Here is a 19,152-nt window from a genome sequence, read left to right as displayed (position 1 = left end):
GTCTTTTAAATCCACTTGACCAAAAAAGTAAAAAATACAGTTGCAAGAATTTTGAAAAAGTATGCCGTTTATAAAAACTCTTTTTGAAGGTTTGAAAAGAATGAAACTAAAAATTGCTTTTATTAAGGATTAAAGTTTATGCAGCCTAAGAGTAGCCTTGTTTTTTTGTTTTTTTGTTTTTTTTTTTTGTAATATGATAATATGGAGAAGAAAATGTGTGTATTCATATCCAAATTATGTGGAGCCAGATTTTTGTTTTTCCTTCTGGATAGGGAGGTTGAGAAGTTGATCCCTTTGTTACTTGCAATCTTTTTGTGGGTTATGCTTTAAATTTTGTTATTTTTAGTATATCTTTTTGGTTTTTTGATTTCTTTATGGTTTAAAAAATTAAATTGGGAAACAAGAAGATATTATTTTCTTTGATTTTGATTCGATAGAGAGTTATATTTGTTCATACAATATTAAAACACTAAACAACCAACATTTGATATATGATTATCGTATTAATTAACTTTCGTAATATATACAATTCAACTAACTTTCTTATGCTAAATTGACAAATGAAAGGAGCCATTATTTAAAAGCAGCCAAAGTTTATCTATACGTGCAACAATAATTTATATATATTAATTAACTTTATATTTCAATACTGTTAAGGTATATCTTTCAAAATTGAATATTGCTTCTTTGCAGATGTACGCCATGAATTACTTGGTAATGATCTAGACATCCTAAGGAAAACATACGTCAATCAAATTTAATAGTTACTATAAAATGTTACTTTTATTCGATAACAATTTCTTGATATATATGAAGTTGTAAAAAGAATGAGGTTACAGACTCATAGGCGCGTGGAGCCAAGATTTGAAGGTTATATTGAGTTTGGAGTTTTAATCATTTTAAGTTATTGGGTTCTAAATTAATAATTAGTACATGTTCAATGAATTTCATAAGACAAATACAGAATCTGGACCAAAGCTATTGTGTTCGACCGAACCCGTAGTTGATGGGCTAGCTCCGTCACTGGTTACAGTTTCTTAAAGAGAAGGCAGAAACGTGAAATATTTGCAAATATAGCCAACATTGCTCATATTCAAATGTAAATTATGTGTTGTTGCAATATAAAAGAATAAGACAATTGTCAAGCTAAATAATTGATATGTTAGAAGAACTGCAAAATTGAAATTATTGAAACATTACTTAGTTGCATTGAATTTTATAACAATATTAATCATATAAATAAATAAAATACATAATGGTAAACCCAAAAGTTAATAATTCCAGTAAATTTATGTTTTACGATGACAATAAATATCATACGATTTAATTATACCATTACAAAATATTTGTGTTGATTAGCATGGAATACACGTGCAAACAGAAACTAGTTATTATAAAAGTAGGAACCTCAAAAGTTAAAAGTTGAATTACTAAAATGTCCTTCAAAATATTTTAATTGTTTATTTACTTAAAAATAAATAAAAAGAGAAAGAAACTAATATTTATAATAATTAAATAAAACTGAAAAATTTAATTCAAATGGTGTCTCTCTAAATAGTTGTGTTCTTTCATTCGTGATTATTAAACATATCTACTATTCAACCCCTTCCCCTGCACACATGAAAAACCACTTCCAACTATTAAATTCAAAAAGATAGCTACTCAACCCCTTCATGCACTCATTGAAAAATAACCACTATTTTGCTGCAACAGAGACCGGTCTAGCATAATATACTGGAGTTCGGTGCACCTGTGTATGAACTTCCAGCATATTATGCTGGAACTCCAACACACGGAAAGTTCCAGTATAATATACTGGAGATTCGAGCACTTGTGTATGAACTTCCAGCATATTATACTAGACCGGTATACATTGCTGGAACTCCAGTATATTATGCTAGAGTTCTAGTGTACTTATGCTGGAACTCTATCATATTATGTTGGAGTTCTAGTATATTTATCCTGAAACTCCAATATAATATGCTGGAGTTCAAGTATACTTATGTTGGAACTCCAACATAATATACTGGCGTATTTTCCGGGTTTTGAACATTGTTTTCGCTCAGATTTATCTTTACATGAAAAATGGCTAAATTTCGATTACTTTTGAAAGTGTGACTATTTTTGAATGACCACTTGTAAATCTAGCTATTTTTGAATTTCTCCCTCTAAGATATTACTAGTTGCAGGAGGCTCGTGCTAAGTCCGGGCCCAAACTCAAGATATTTTACTTAGAATTAATAATTTTATTTTAATTAAATAAGTTTAATTCGTATCACATTTTTGTACTGCATAAATAGTTTAATACAGTGACACGTTAATCAAGTCTTGTTGATTGGTCTTCATAATTATTAAAGTTTCTTAGTCACATAATTTAATAATTTTGTTAAAGAAAAAAATTATTTAGGAGGAAGCAAGTTTGGCTGGAGAATTAGCAAATACCAAAGGGACACAGGTGATTCAATATTCTATAAACTAATATGATTTAAAGTGTTCAACATAATTACAACTCGGACAAGATCATAAATTAAAAAATATATTGGCATTTTTATGAATTTGTGAGCATATAATTTCTCTAGTTATAGATTTCTTTTTGTATTTATTACTTGTTCACTCATAATTTCACGTGGCACGGGTTATGTAATTAAATGTGGAAATTTAAGTTTAGTTTTAGACGAAATTCAAAAAGAAACCTAAATTTATCAAAGTGAACCTTAAGGATCAATTTAGTTCCATGCTTTACGCTTAAAAAATTAATTCTAAGTTAACAACCAAGGTTTAAGTGTCACACCCCTTTTTTTACCCCTCCAAAAAGATAATGTGGGTTATTAATTGTAGGTTAAAGAGTTTTTCCATTTGAGGTGACAAATTTGAAATAGGAATTATTTTATTTACAGAGTCGCCACTTGGAATTGATTTTTGTCGGTGTTCCAAGTCACCTTTTATTTGAATCCCTATTCAAAGGAAGGTTTGACTCTATTATTATTGGTCTGCGAAAATAAATTCCGGGTAAGGAATTCTGTTGTCGCGTTATTGACTATATTTGGCTTATATTATTTTTAACTATTCTTGTATTTTATTTATTATGGTTTATTTATTATCACTTAATTAATTATTAATTGTGCTTACCAAGATGCGGTGCGCACACAAGGTATTCTTCTTTGAAGTTGGATGTTAAATCAAGGTACGAAATGTACACATGATTATTTTAAAATCAAAGATACCAAGACGGGGGAATACGCACATAATCCTTTTCTTGTTTAGGACTATCAATCCAAGGTTCGGGTATGAACGCATGGGCTAATAGCGTATTTAGAATATTTAATTACTTTGTTTCTATTAGATTCGAGATATTTACCTGTCCTATTATTATTATTATTACTATTTACTTATTACAACAAATGTATCTTGGCCTAGTTAGTACACTCCCCGTGAATCCTATTTTCAACATATGTAAAGATATCCCAATTTGGACACAAATACTTAAATATAGCATTGATAAAGAATAAAGAAGGCAAAAGCTAGAAAAGAATTATTTGCATTATATCAATTGGAACATTTGTGATAGAAACTAAATCTGCACCAATGATGCCGTCCATACAAACATAACATCACTCCAACTATCAAGAATTTATCAATTGGAAAAACTTTCGTACTGATATCCTTCTAACAAAAAATCTACCTTACATTAGATTACTATTTTTAATCTAGAAACTTTACAGAAAGGCTTATGCACACATTCATCATTGGAACTTAATGAAATATAAATGAAGTAGTTAGCCATCGTACTACTTTGTATAATTAAATAATTGTAAAATTAAAAATTACAACCATTTAATATATAAGAGTATGGAAAGCACTGAAAATATAGCAACTACAACAGTAGGAATATGACAACCTTAGGGAAATTTAATAAATATATCTCATGCCAAAAAAAAAAATGAAGATCAGCCATTTATGTTCAAACACTTTCGAAAGGAAAGAAACGAAAAAAAATTTAACCATGATTTTTATTAAACACGTTATTCGGCATAATAACTCAAATAACTTAAATCATTCAAGTTTGGATTTAGTAACATAAAATCCATTACGTAGGAATCTGAAACATAAAATATAACACATTTCATACAAGTTCTTCAACAAAGCTTTAGTTAATAGTACTAAAAAGATTAGAATGGACGAGAAAACGTGGTACTACACCTTGGATAAGCAAGACCTTTTCAATAGATGAAATGGAAATTCACTGCAAATACAACTTCAAATCCGAGAGATCACACGGATAAAAAGAAATGGAGAACCGCAACCAACAATAATAGAACGTCAACCAACTCCAATAAAGAAAACTCCACTACAGAAACTCTACTTTTCCAATAATAAGATTGTCCACAATATTTTTCCCTCTAAAAAATTGATTACTGTTATAAAATAAAAGCAATGCAGTAAAATGTAAACAAGAAGAGATAGAGAGAATGGAGAAGTGTTTTCTTCTTTCACTTTGGTGTAATTTTTTATTGCAATTATATGGCCTTTTATAGGCATAAAAAGTAAAGATGATGGACATAAAATAGGAAATTTAATCTTTAAGTTATTCACAATATGGGCATCCAATGTAGCATCCAATGTAGTATCCAAAGTAGTATCCAATGTACAAACTATTCATAACACTCCCCCTTGGATGTCCATGTAAGATAATGTGCCTCATTAAAAACTTACAAAAAAAATATTGGGATGTACATAGTTATTTATAATATGCATTGTTTGCTGCCTCATTAAAAACCTTACCAGGAAAACCCAGTGGGACAAAATCTTGGTTAAGGAAAAGAGTGCAGCGTGTAGTTACTCCCCCTGATGAAAAATCACTTAATGTCTCGAAGACGACGCATTCCAATCTTATATATCAGCTTTTCAAATATTGAGGTTGGTAATGTCTTAGTGAACAGATCAGCCAAATTATCACTTGAACGAACTTGTTGTACATCTATTTCACCATTCTTCTGAAGATCATGAGTGAAAACGAATTTCGGTGAAATGTGTTTTGTTCTATCTCCTTTGATATATCCTCCTTTCAATTGAGCTATGCATGCAGCATTGTCTTCATACAATATTGTTGGAATATTCTCTTTCGAAAAAAGACCACATGTTTGCTGAATGTGTTGAGTTATAGATCTTAACCAAATGCATTCTCGACTTGCTTCGTGAATGGCTATTATCTCTGCATGATTTGAAGAAGTAGCAACCATAGTTAGTTTTGTCGAACGTCATGATATGGCTGTACCTCCACTTGTAAATAAATAGCCTGTCTAAGATCGACCTTTGTGTGGATCAGACAAATATCTTGCATCTGCATAACCAATCAATGATGGCTTGGATTCATTTGAATGAAATAAACCCATATCAATGGTCCCTTGGAGGAATCTGAATATATGTTTAATACCATTCCAGTGTCTTTGTGTTGGCGAAGTACTAAATCTTGCCAATAAGCTTACTGAGAAAGCTATATCTGGTCGGGAATTATTGGCAAGATACATTAATGCCCCAATTGCACTAAGATATGGTACTTAGGCACCAAGAAGCTCTTCATCATTTTCATGAGATCGGAATGGATCTTTCTTTATATCAAGTGATCTCACAACCATCGGGGTACTCAATGGATGTGCTTTATCCATATAGAATCGCTTTAAAATCTTTTCGGTGTATGTCGATTGATGGACATATATTCCATCTTTCATATACTCAATTTGTAGACCAAGACAAAATTTTGTCTTTCCAAGATCTTTCATTTCAAATTCTTTCTTCAAACAGTCTACTGTTTTTGGAAGCTCCCCAGGAGTTCCAATGATATTTAAATCATCAACATACACGGTGATTATAACAAATACAGATCCAGACCTTTTTATAAAGACACAGGAACAAATTAAATCATTCTTGTACCCTTCTTTCAACAGGTATTCACTCAGGCGATTGTACCACATACGTCCTGATTGTTTCAATCCGTATAAAGATTTCTGAAGCTTTATTGAACAAGTTTCTCGAAAATTTTTATATGCTTCTGGCACTTTAAATCCCTCAGGTACTTTCATAAAAATTTCGTTGTCTAATGATCCATACAAATAGGCTGTAACAACATCCATTAGATACATATCAAGTTTTTCTTGTACTGCCATATTTATGAGATACCTGAAGGTGATAGCATCCACTACAGGAGAATATGTCTCCATATAATCAATTTCAGGCCTTTGGGAAAACCCTTGTGCCACAAGTCGTGCTTTATATCTAACGACTTTATTTTTATCATTTAGTTTTCGCACAAAAACTCATTTATACCCTACTGGCTTTATGCCTTCAGGTGTTCGAACTATGGGTCCGAAGACTTCACATTTTCCAAGTGAAGTTAACTCTGCCTGGATAGCGTCTTTCATTTTGGCCAATCATTTCTCTGTCTACATTCATTGACAGATTTTGGTTCAAGATCCTCATCTTGTTGCATTATTTCAACAACAACATTATAAGCAAAAATGTTATTGATAACAATATTATTTCGGTTCCATCTTTTCCCGGTTGAGACGTAACTTATTGATATCTCTTCATTTTCATTATTTTTAGGTACTTGGACCTCCCCTAAGGTCTTGTCATTTGTTACGTCTTTGGGCTCTTCTTGAGCCACTACCTCTGTGTTATATTCACTTTGATCACTTGCTCCTTTTCTTCTTCGAGGATGTTTATCTTTAGAACCGATTGGTCTACCACGTTTCAAGCATGGCTTAGACTCATTTGCTTTAATTAATTGTTCTGTCGGGATATCAACTCGAATTGGAGCATTAGCAGCTGGAATATGTGACTTAGTCACCCTTGGTAGGTTAGTGAATGCATCTGGCAATTGATTTGCAATATTTTGTAAATGAATAATCTTTTGAACCTCTTGTTCACATTGATTTGTTCGAGGATCTAAATGAGACAGTGATAATGCATTCCAATCTATCTTCTTTTTCAGCTGCTTATTTTCTCCCCCTAATTTTGGATATACTAATTCATTAAAATGGCAATCAGAAAATCTTGCCGTAAATAAATCTCCAGTCATCGGCTCTAGATATTTTATAATAGAAGGAGATTCATATCCAACATATATCCCCAACCTTCTTTGAGGACCCATCTTTGTGCGTTGTGGTGGAGCAATTGGAACATATATCGCACAACCAAAGATCCTAAGATGGGAAATATTTGGCTCTTGACCAAAAGCCAATTGCAATGGGGAGACTTTATGATAACTTGTGGACCTTATCCGCACAAGTGCTGTTGCGTGCAAAATAGCATGACCCCATACTGAAATGGGAAGTTTTGTTCTCATAAGCATTAGTCTAGCAATTAATTTGAGGCGTTTGATCAATGATTCTGCTAGACCATTTTGTGTATGAACATGAGCAACCAGATGCTCAATTGTTATCCCAGTTGAAATACAATAATCATTAAAGGCTTGGGATGTAAACTCACCGGCATTATCAAGACGAATTGTCTTAATTGCATAATATGGAAATTGTGCTCTTAGCTTTATTATTTGAGCCAACAATCTCGCAAATGCCATATTGCGAGTTGATAGTAAGCACACATGTGACCATCTTGTAGATGCATCTACCAAAACCATATAATATTTGAATGGTCCACATGGAGGGTGAATGGGCCCACATATATCACCCTGTATACGTTCCAGAAATGCAGGGGATTCCATCCTAACTTTAATAGTTGATGGTCTAATAATTAATTTTCCTTGAGAACACGCAGCACAAGAGAATTCCTTAAATTGAAGAATCTTCTGATTCTTCATTGCATGTCCATGTGAATTCTCAATTATTTTACGCATCATATTAGAACCAGGATGGCCCAACCGGTCATGCCAAATAATAAAATTATCTTGATTAGTAAACTTCTCGTTTACTACGGCATGTGTTTCAATCCTGCTAATACTTGTGTAGTATAAGCCGGAGGAAAGAGCAGGTAACATTTCAAGCACATATTTCTTACCGGACATTATTGTAGTAATATAAAGATATTCAATCTTTTCATCATTTGTAGTCTCAATATGATAGCCATTTTGGCGAATATCTTTGAAACTTAATAAGTTTCTTTGAGATTTACTACAATATAGTGCTTCATCAATAGCCAAATTTGTTCCTCCTGGTAGTAATAAATTGGCTCTTCCAGAACCTTCAATTAATCTTGTACTACCGGATATTGTATTAACATTCGCTTCTTTCATTACCAAATAAGAGAAATATCTCTTATCTTTTAAAATAGTGTGTGTTGTAGCATTATCCAGAAGACATATATCATCTTTATTAATCTTGAGTCCAACTGAAGACTGGGGAATTTTCATATTCTTCATAAAAAAGACAAATAATACATTATAAGAATATAAAAGACAAGCAGGAAAAAAACATTAAGAAATACATTAGAAATGTAGAAACTAGCAACACATGATGCATTAGAAAAATACACTCAAGAAAAATAAACTAGTTGCAAACATAAACATAACAACTTTTATAGCTTCATTCACCAGTAAGATGATTAGTTCTTCAGTCAATATCCTCAAAGAAGTCCCCAACTTCTAAATGAGTAATATTTGTTAGGCCTTCAAAATCATCATCTTTATATGCAAGATGTGCCTTAGAATCATATTTATTTGAGGGACCTCCTTCATCATCATTATTTTGAAAGGTCAAGTGTGCCTCTACATTATTTTCTTTTTTCTTGAGGGAGGCTTGATAAAGTTTGATAAAATGTTCTGGCGTACGACAAATGCGTGCCCAATGACCTCTCATACCACATCGGTGACACATATTAGCTTTACCTTTTGAATGATTAATTTGAGAACCCTTATTGTTCTCCAATTTATTTCCACCATAATGACGATAATTGTTTCGTCCCCTGCCACGTCCATGTTTACGACCATGTCCACGACCACGGTAATTATTTTGTTTTCTTTCAAACTTATCATATGTTGCTACAGCATTCACTTCCGGAAACGGAGCTGACCCAGTGGGACGGGCTTCATGATTTTTCATTAATAGAGTATTATTCTGTTCAGCCACAAGTAGGCATGTGATTAACTCAGAATATTTCTTAAAACCTTTTTCACGGTATTGCTGTTGTAGAACCACATTTGAAGCGTGAAAAGTAGAAAATGTTTTTTCCAATAAGTCCTCGTATGTGATAGTGTCTCCACATAATTTTAATAGAGAACTTACTTTAAAGATAGCAGAATTATACGCACTTACGGTTTTAAAGTCTTGCAACCTTAAATGTATCCACTCATACCGAGCTTTCGGTAATACCGTAAGTTTTAGGTGGTCATATCGATCCTTCAAATTAATCTATAATTCAAGTGGATCTTTTACGGTTAAATATTCAGTTTTTAACCCTTCATATAGATGATGACGAAGGAAAATCATGGCCTTCGCTTTATGCTGATTTGATGTTTTATTTCCTTGTATAATAGTATTTCCAAGACCTTTAGCGTCAAGGTGAATTTCAGCATCAAGAACCCATGATAAATAGTTTCTCCCGGTGATCAAGTGCCACAAATTCAAGTTTTGATAAATTTGACATAGTGAAAACTATCATAAAAGATGAATAAGTTAGAGAAATAATTATAATAATAAACAATTAATGAAAACAAAACGATTAAGGTAAAAGAAATGGAAATAGAGCTATATCATTTTAACAATCTACTATTTCATTTTATTCTTGCCATAAAGTAGAAATTACATACTTGTTTCATTTCACTTTATATTATTGATATATATGTGTTAATAGAACTGAACGTGACTAACATTATTTATATGTTCCAATAAATATAAAGTAATTAAACTATAAAATTATTGCTTGTCAATTTATTTCTCACAGTTCTTCAAAATGCCTTAAAGATATGGTTTGATCTAGGGAGTCCATGAATATTATAAGTATGACATTAGTGCATAGCTAGTTTGATGACTTTGAGGTCTTCTAAGAGTTGAGCACGGAAGGAAATAGTTATTTTTTACTGCAATGTACTTAAACTATTTAAGATGCCCAAGCGCACAAGTAATCTGCAAACAATGAGCATATGATATGTACTGCCATAAATAAAATGATTATAATGATACATACCTTAATAAAATATGGTTCAACTTAGCGGGAGTTAAGAATAAAATTAGAGCTTCGTGCTGATAACGTGTTATAAAATAAAAGCAATGCAGTAAAATGTAAACAAGAAGAGATAGAGAGAATGGAGAAGTGTTTTCTTCTTTCACTTTGGGGTAATTTTTCATTGCAATTACATGGCCTTTTATAGGCATAAAAAGTAAAGATGATGGACATAAAATAGGAAATTTAAACTTTAAGTTATTCACAACATGAGCATCCAATGTAGCATCCAATGTAGTATCCAATGTACAAACTATTCATAACAATTTTTTTTTCAATTTTTGTTCCTCTCCTCTCTGTTCAAGTTTCTCCTCCCTCTTTCTCGTGTTCTCTCTCTTTTTATACGGGAATGGAGTCTGTCCCTACCTCTATAATGGTATTGTTTTCTTTTGTGTGTGTGCGGATGATGGAGGAGGATATTGCGAATGTCAGTGGGGAAAAGGGAGAAGGAGCATGAAAGGTGGGATGAGTAGAGAAAGCGGGGTAATTGAATGGGGGACGGGCATGGGGAACCCAGAAAAGTGGGTGTGTGATGTGAGGAAATAATGGAAAAGGGGTTATGACTAGGAATGTGAGTTATAAAGAGTAGGAGTGGGAAGATGAGGGAAATCATGGGGTATTGTCTGGGAATAATTGTGTTGGTGGTAACGTATGTGCTATATGACGTGAGCGAGTTGGAAAGAAAATTCAAACATGGTCAAAAATTAGATGCTCACAGCATACCCCTCTTTGCTTGAAAACATGAAGAGTTTTCAGGCAAAGAAAAGATGAGCGATATGACTAATTTTTGGTCATACCATTATTTGAAATTGGAGGTATAAAAGACGAAGAGTGCAACTGAGTCCTTATTTGGACGGCCTATATATCCCGGGCTATAAGGGAATCAGGTCGCGTGTAGTTCAAGAAAAAGGTTGGAATGGTGAGTTGAGGAGTCGGGTGAGGTTCCGTCGAGGCTCTGGTCCGCGGTCTTATTTATTACATCAAAAATAAAAGAAAATTACAATAAAGAAAAGAAAAATACAAGATCCTATCTATAAGTGTTCTGAAACTTGATCTTGTGTCTTGACTGGTTCTTCATGCAAACTCTGATCTGATCCTTGATGCTTGCTAGCTGCACGTGCTAGTTCATTCTTTTACGGCTTGATTTGATCAAAACAGAAAAATGCAATTCTCGTGATTTCAGTCATGTCTTGAGCAGTCCACATTTTTCATCTGCTTCTGAATTTTGGATTCACTTTTTCTCTTTTCTTTTATTCTGGATTTATACTTCTTTTGGTCATCTCGAACCATGTGCCTCGAGGTAAGACCTGCTCAGACACCAAAACAAACAAACGAACGAAATTTTTCTACCCCAGTTTTTACTAGGAAAATTTCGTAAGTTATTTGTAATAAAACTTCTAAACTACTTCTTTATTGAAAGCAATAAGGATGATTTTTTTTTTTGGAACAGTATTCCTTTATTGTCAAAAAGATGTCTCAACTAAGGATTGGTGTACCTTATGTTGGAAAAATGTGGTCAGGGAATGGTATACCCTACATTGGCAATGATATCAGGGAGTGATATGCCCTGCTTTTAAGATCAAATCAACTAGGGAGTGATGTACCCTATGTCTGAAAAATACAGCTAGGGATTGGTGTACCCTATACTAGTATGGATATCATGGAGTGGTGACCCTATATCTAAAATATCATCGGCTAGGGATTGGTGTGCCCTATACTGGAAAGCTCAGCTAGGGATTGGTGTACCCTATACTGGCAAGGAGAATAGGGAGTGATGACCCTATGTCTGTAACTAGGGGTTGGTGCCCTATACTACTGGAAAAGGAAATGTAACCAGGAGTTGGCGCCTTGTATTACTGAAAAAGAAAATGTAACCAAGGGATGTCACCTTGTATTACTGAAAAAGAAAATGTAATCAGGGGTTGTCATACTGTATCACCGGGAAGGTATGTAATCAGGGATTTGTACCCTGTATTACTGAAAGGAAATATAATCAGGGGTTACAACCCTGTATTATGGATAAAGTGTTTAATCCCTCTAGGCGAAAAGGTTCTACCCGAGTTAAACTACATAAAAACTACTTGAGCGAAGAGTGCTTCTACCCGGAACTATGAGCTGGATCCCCCTAGGCGAAAAGGTTCGACCTGGGTTAAGCTGTAGAAATTAAGCCTGGGCGAAGAGAACTTCTACCCGGAAATAAGAGCTAGATCCTCCTAGGGGAAAAGGTTCTACTTGGGTTAAGCTACGTAAAAACAAACGGAGTAAAGAGTACTTTTACACGAAACTGTGAGCTAGATCCCCCTAGGCAAAAATGTTCTACCCGAGTTAAGCTACATAAAAACAACCTGAGCGAAGAGTACTTCTACCCAGAACTATGAGCTTGATCCCCCTAGGCAAAAGATTCTACCCGAGTTAAGCTACGTAAAAACAACCTAAGCTAAGAGTACTTCTACCCGGAACTATGAGCTGGATCTCTCTAGGCGAAAAGGTTCTACCTGGGTTTAGCTATGAAAACTAAGCCTGGGCGAAGAGTACTTCTACCCGAAAATAGGAGCTGGATCTCCCTAGGCGAAAAGGTTCTACTCGGGTTAAGCTACGAAAATGAATCCTGGGCGAAAAGTACTTCTATGCGAAAATAGGAGCTGGATCCCTTAGGCAAAAAGGTTCTACCTGGGTTAAGCTACGAAAACTAATCATGGGAAAAAAGTACTCCTACCCAGAAATAGGAGCTGGATCTCCCTAGGCGAAAAGTTTCTACCTGGGTTAAGCTACGAAAACTAAGCCTGGGCGAAGAGTACTTCTATGCGGAAATAGGAGCTGGATCCCCCTAGGCGAAAAGTTTCTACCTGGGTTAAGCTACGAAAACTAATCTTGGGGGAAAAGTACTTCTACCCGGAAATAGGAGCTGCCCCTAGGTGAAAAGTCTCTACCTGGGTTAAGCTACGAAAACAAAGCCTGGGCGAAGAGTACTTCTACCCGGAAATATGAGTTGGTTCCCCTTAGGTGAAAAAGTTCTACTGGGTTAAGCTACGAAAACTAATCCTGGGGAAAAGTACTTCTACCCGGAAATAGGAGCTGGATCCCCCTAGGTGAAAAGTTTCTACCTGGGTTAAGCTACGAAAACTAAGCTTGGGCTAAGAGTACTTCTACTCGGAAATATGAGCTGGATCCCCCTAGGAAAAAAGTTCTACCTGGGTTTTGCTAGGAAAACTAAGCCTGGGAGAAGAGTACTTCTACCCAGAAATATGAGCTGGATCCCCCTAGTCGAAAATGTTCTACCTGGGTTAAGCTATGTAAAACAACCTGAGCGAAGAGTACTTCTACCCAAAAATATGTGTTGGATCCCCCTAGGTGAAAAAGTTCAACCTGGGTTAATCTACGAAAACTAAGCCTGGGCGAAGAATACTTCTACCGAGAAATAGGAGCTGGATCCCCCTAGGCGAAAAGATTCTACCTGAGTTAAGCTACAAAAATGGGTGGTGTGAACAATAGTGATGCATGCCGAAAATAAAAGAAAATGGAGATTTTAAGGAGCTTACGTTTTGTGACATTCGTTCTTTTAGAATCGTAATTCTGTAGTGCTTTATTCCTGCTTCAAACAAAGAAAAATTTGTGAGTTTTCAAAGTGCTGGTTGGTTTGTGGCCTTGATGCCCTGAGTAGTTTGATTCACCCACTGCTGTCGAAGAACCAATTTGTCAGCGTGGTACCGAGATGTTCGGCTGCTCGGTATCATTTTCTAGAGACCTTGGCTTTCCAATGTTGCCCCCAATTGTTTCATACCCAGATGTCCATGGTACCGCCACCCTTGTCTCCAAGGCAATTTTTCTTTAAAATCAAATCCAGTTGTCTTGCAACCAGTATTAGTTTTTGTCTGTAGTGCTTATCAACTTTTCTCATGAAGCAGGTCTTGCTTAGGTGACCTTTTCAATTTCTTTGAGACACTTTGTTCCCTTGTCAAATGAGATCACAGATAGATTCGTGCCTTCGTCAATGCCATATATGCCTCAAATTGTACCTGATATCACGGGGAAACCGTAGCCAGTTTTGCAACCATTTCTTTGTTTCGCCTTTGCTGCAGGATTAGACTGAAAGGGAATCAAAGAAAAATTATGGGTAAAAACAGAATAATAATTGAAAGTGAAATAGAACTGTGTTTAAACAAAAGGTGTCCCTTTCGGGGAAAGGAATATGGAGACTTATCTGGAGGTATGTGCCGACTTCAATGAATCATGACATGCATTTTGGACTGAACGCCTGATCTGTCTAAGCTGTCTAATTCTCAAAATCCGTCGCAAATGTTCATCTTGAATTTGTCTTGGTTGTGCTCAGGTCGGAGAATCAAAGGCCCTCATTCGGCTAGTAGCGCCCTCTGCGGGTTTTCACTAACTAACCTCTCTTATTTCTCTACTAATCGTCGCCTTATGGTGCCCATCTGGTTTTTCACCAATAAGACTCTCTCATTTCTCTGCTCATTGTCGCCTTATAGTGCCCATACGGGTTTTCACTAATAAGACTCTCTCATTTTTTTATTTTTTTTTGTTTGACTAAGATACTGCATGAGGGAGGTTTCCCAACGCCCTTGGCATGGGGACTTCAAACATTCTCAAAAATATCGATCAGAAGTTCTTGAAAGGTAAAAAGGCGAAATGAACCTTGAAACAAATTACAACTTTTGGAACCGTTTGTATAGAAAAAACCGTGAAATAAAACAAACTTTTGCCCCAGTTTTGGAGTATTGGGAATATGGATTTTATGTTCTGATGGGACCGAACCCAGGGTAAGGCTACCTACGTATCCTTTCGGAATTAGGTCGGACGTAGTTCAATAACTCAGAGATTTGTTGTTTGGCTCTTTTTTTTACAAGTACACAGGTTCCAAAAAGTGAGAAACAAGGAAGACAAATACGACTAAAAAGGATTAACAGAAGGGTGACACCTATTTGGAATAGCGAGCAAATGATAGCCTTCTTCACTTCGATCTGAGAAAATCAATGCGTAAAAATTCTACAGCGGGTATATATCAAACATAATATCTTTTGACTGCATCTGTGTTAATAGTCATGTCTGGTACCCGTCCTTCTTCATCTACCAATGCAAGGCCCCTTTTGGTAACACTTTCTTGATGATGTAGGGTCTTTGCCAGTTTGGGGCGAACTTTCCTTTAGCTTCTACCTGGTACGGAAGGATGCGTTTCAAAACCAGCTAGCCTACCTCAAACTGCCTTGGGCGCACTTTCTTATTATAAGCGCGTGCCATTGTTTGCTGGTATAACTGGCCGAAACACACTGCTGCTAGCCGTTTTTCATCAATCAACATCAGTTGTTCTAATCAGGTCTAGACCCACTCAGTGTCTTCAATCTCTGATTCCATAATAATTCGGATAGAGGGAATTTCAACTTTAGCGGTTATTACAGCTTTAGTTCCATATATAAGCATATACGGAGTTGCACCAACAGATGTGCGAATAGTCGTGCGGTATCCCAAAAGAGCAAAAGACAACTTTTCATGTCATTGCCTGGAACCTTGGATCATCTTCCTAAGAATATTCTTGATGTTCTTGTTCGCCACTTCAACGACTCCATTGGCTTTTGGCCGGTAAGGGGTAGAATGGTGATGCATGATTTTAAATTGTTCGCATACCTCCTTCATCAAATAACTATTTATATTGGCTGCATTGTTAGTGATAATGGTCTTTGGATACCAAAGCGACAGATGATGTTGGAATGAAAAAAGTCTACCACATCTTTCTTGGTGACTGCTTTGAAAGTAACGGCCTCCACCCACTTGGTGATGTAATCAATAGCAACCAAAATGAATCTATGCCCATTTGAAGCCTTTGGCTCGATTGGCGCAATAACATACATTCCCCAAGCGATGAAAGGCCAAGGAGAGGACATGGGATGCAACTCCAAAGGAGGTGAGTGAATCAGGTCACCATGAATCTGCCATTGGTCACACTTGCGAACAAATCTGAAGCAATCCCGCTCCATAGTAAGCCAATAATACCCTGCCCGCAGAATCTTCTTTGCCAAAACATATCCATTCATGTGAGGTCCGCATACTCCCGAATGCACTTCACTCATAATCCGCTCTGCTTCTGTAGCATTTATCCAGCTCAACAAGTTTAAATCTGGGGTCCTATTGTACAAAATTTCCCCATTCAGGAAGAAACCACTGTCGAGCCACCTTATAGTTCTTTTTTGATCTACTTTGGCATGCTCTGGATATTCTCTTGTTTTCAAGAATCGTTTTATGTCATGATATCATGGTTCACCATCTGGTTTTATCTCAATTGTATTGCAGTAACTGTGTTGATTCCGAACTTGGATTTCTAGTGGATTAATATGAGTGTTTCCTGGAAAAGGGAGCATCGAGGCTAAAGTAGCCAAGGCATCGGCTAGCTCGTTGTGAAACCTGGGACTGTACCTGAACTCGATGGATTTGAATCTTTTGCTCAAGTCTTGCACATATCGTCTGTACGGAATAAGCTTGATATCTCGAGTCTCCCATTCGCCTTGGGCTTGCCGGATAATCAAGTCAGAATCTCCCATAACAAACAGTTCGTGCACACCCAGATCGATGGCCATTTTCAAACCCATGATACAAGCTTCATATTCTACCATATTATTAGTACAGAAGAACCAAAGTTGGGTTGTTGAAGGGTAATGATGTCCAATATGTGAGATGAGGATTGCCCCAATCCCAACACTTTTGATATTGACAGCCCTATCAAAATACATTTTCCATACAGGGTGATCGTCTGAAACTACTTCCTCTATTGAGTTGAACTCTTCGTATGGGACGTATGTTCTAAGTGGCATGTACTCATCATTAACTGGATTCTCTGTCAAATGATTTTCCAAAGCTTGTGCTTTTATTGCGGTGCGAGTGACATAGACGATGTCGAACTCTGTGAGCAGGATTTGCCATTTTGCGAGCCTGCCAGTGGCCATTGGCTTTTGGAAGATGTACTTCAAAGGATCCATTCTGGATATGAGGTAAGTAGTGCAGTTCAAAAGATAATCTCTCAGCTTCTGAGCGACCCAAGTCAAGGCACAACATGTCTTTTCTAAAAGGGTGTACTTAACCTCATAATTGGTAAACTTCTTGCTCAAATAATAGATTGCATGTTGCATCATGTTGCCCCAGAATGCATCCAAAGGAATTATCAATCACTGATAGATATAAAAACAAAGGCCTACTAGGTTCAGGTGGGACCAGTACAGGGGATTTTGACAAATAATCTTTGATCCTGTCAAAAGCTTTTTGGCAATCGTCCGTCCACTTGATAGCAGCATCCTTTTTCAGCAACTTAAAGATGGGCTCGCACGTGGTTGTAAGCTGAGCAATGAACCTACTGATGTAGTTCAACCTCCCGAGCAAACTCATGACTTCCTTTTTGTTCTTCGGGGTGGCAGATCTCGAATGGACTTTATCTTAGATGGATCCAGTTCAATGCCTCTTCGGCTGACTATAAAACCGAGGAGTTTCCCAGATGGAACCCCCAAAGCACACTTGGCTAGATTAAGCATAAGGCCATACCTTCGAAGCCGTTCGAAGAACTTTTTCAAATCGCACACGTGATCAGCCTGTGTCTTTGATTTTATGATGACATCATCGACATATACTTCAATTTCTTTGTGCATCATGCCGTGAAAAATGGTGGTCATGGCCCTCATGTAAGTTGCCCCTGCATTTTTTAAACCGAATGGCATGACCCTGTAACAATAAGTAACCCATGGAGTGGTGAAAGCGGTTTTTTCTGCATCATCCTCATCCATTAGAATTTGGTGGTACCCGGCATAGCAATCCACAAACGATTGTATCTCATGCTTTGCGCAATTATCTACAAGAATGTGGATATTTGGTAAAGAAAATTATCCTTTGGACTTGCTTTCTTCAGGTCGTAATAGTCAACACAGACTCTGGTCTTTCCATCCATCTTCGGCACAGGCACAACATTTGCCACCCAGGTGGTGTATCGGACAGCTCTGACCACATTGGCGCTCAGTTGCTTCATTATTTCCTCTTTGATTTTGTCACTCACGTCTGTTTTAAATTTTCGTTGCTTTTGTTGGACTAGTGGAAAATTAGCATATGTAGGAAGCTTATGAACCACTAGATCAGCACTTAAACCCGGCATATCATCGTAAGACCAAGCAAACACATCTCTATATTCAAAAAAAAGTTGAATCAAGGCATATCTAGTTTTCTGTTCAGTGTGAATACTTATCTTCATTTCTCTAACTTCTTCAAGACTTCTGATATTAATTGGCTCAGTTTCATTGAGGTTGGGCTTAGGCTTATTTTCAAATTGTTCCAACTCTCTTTTTATTTCCTCAACAACCTCATCTTCATCATATTCAACCTCTTGATGCATTATTTCGATATTAGACAGCTTTTTAAGATCTGGGCGTGAATTCCTCATGCATGTCATGTTATTAAATCCGGCATTAACGAAACTGAAATGGAAATAAAATGACAGGAATTAGGAAAAGGAAAAGATACAAAACTTAATACAAAACTGAACTGCATTTCATTGAATTCGAAAGGATAGAAGGGTTAACATCAAAACAAAACAATCACACTGAGATGTTTGGATTACAACCCTGAAAGTAACCCAAAATACAAAAAAGAAGTTGCAAAAGCAAACTACCAAGACTCCTTCCTTGTGGGGAGAGGAGTTGCTTCCCAGTTGGTGAGCATGGTATCTAGGTCAATTAGTTGCATATCGGCACGACTAGTGCCTTCACCAGCTTGGATCATATTCACTTCAGAAAACATCTGGCTGAGGCCATGGCAAATTTCATCAATGTTTGCATGTGCCGAGGATTTTGACCCTCTTGGAGTTGTGGCTTAACAAAAGTGTAGAAAATGTGAGGGATTGGTTGTTGCAAGACCCATCCATGATTTTTGTGGTGCTTGGCTTTGTTTTTGTCTAATTGTATTGTCCTGAAGCCTAAGCCAAAAGTACCC

Source organism: Nicotiana tabacum, chromosome 3, assembly GCF_000715075.1.
Source record: "Nicotiana tabacum cultivar K326 chromosome 3, ASM71507v2, whole genome shotgun sequence".
In the NCBI taxonomy this organism is placed as follows: domain Eukaryota; kingdom Viridiplantae; phylum Streptophyta; class Magnoliopsida; order Solanales; family Solanaceae; genus Nicotiana; species Nicotiana tabacum.
This window is presented reverse-complemented; position numbering follows the sequence as displayed.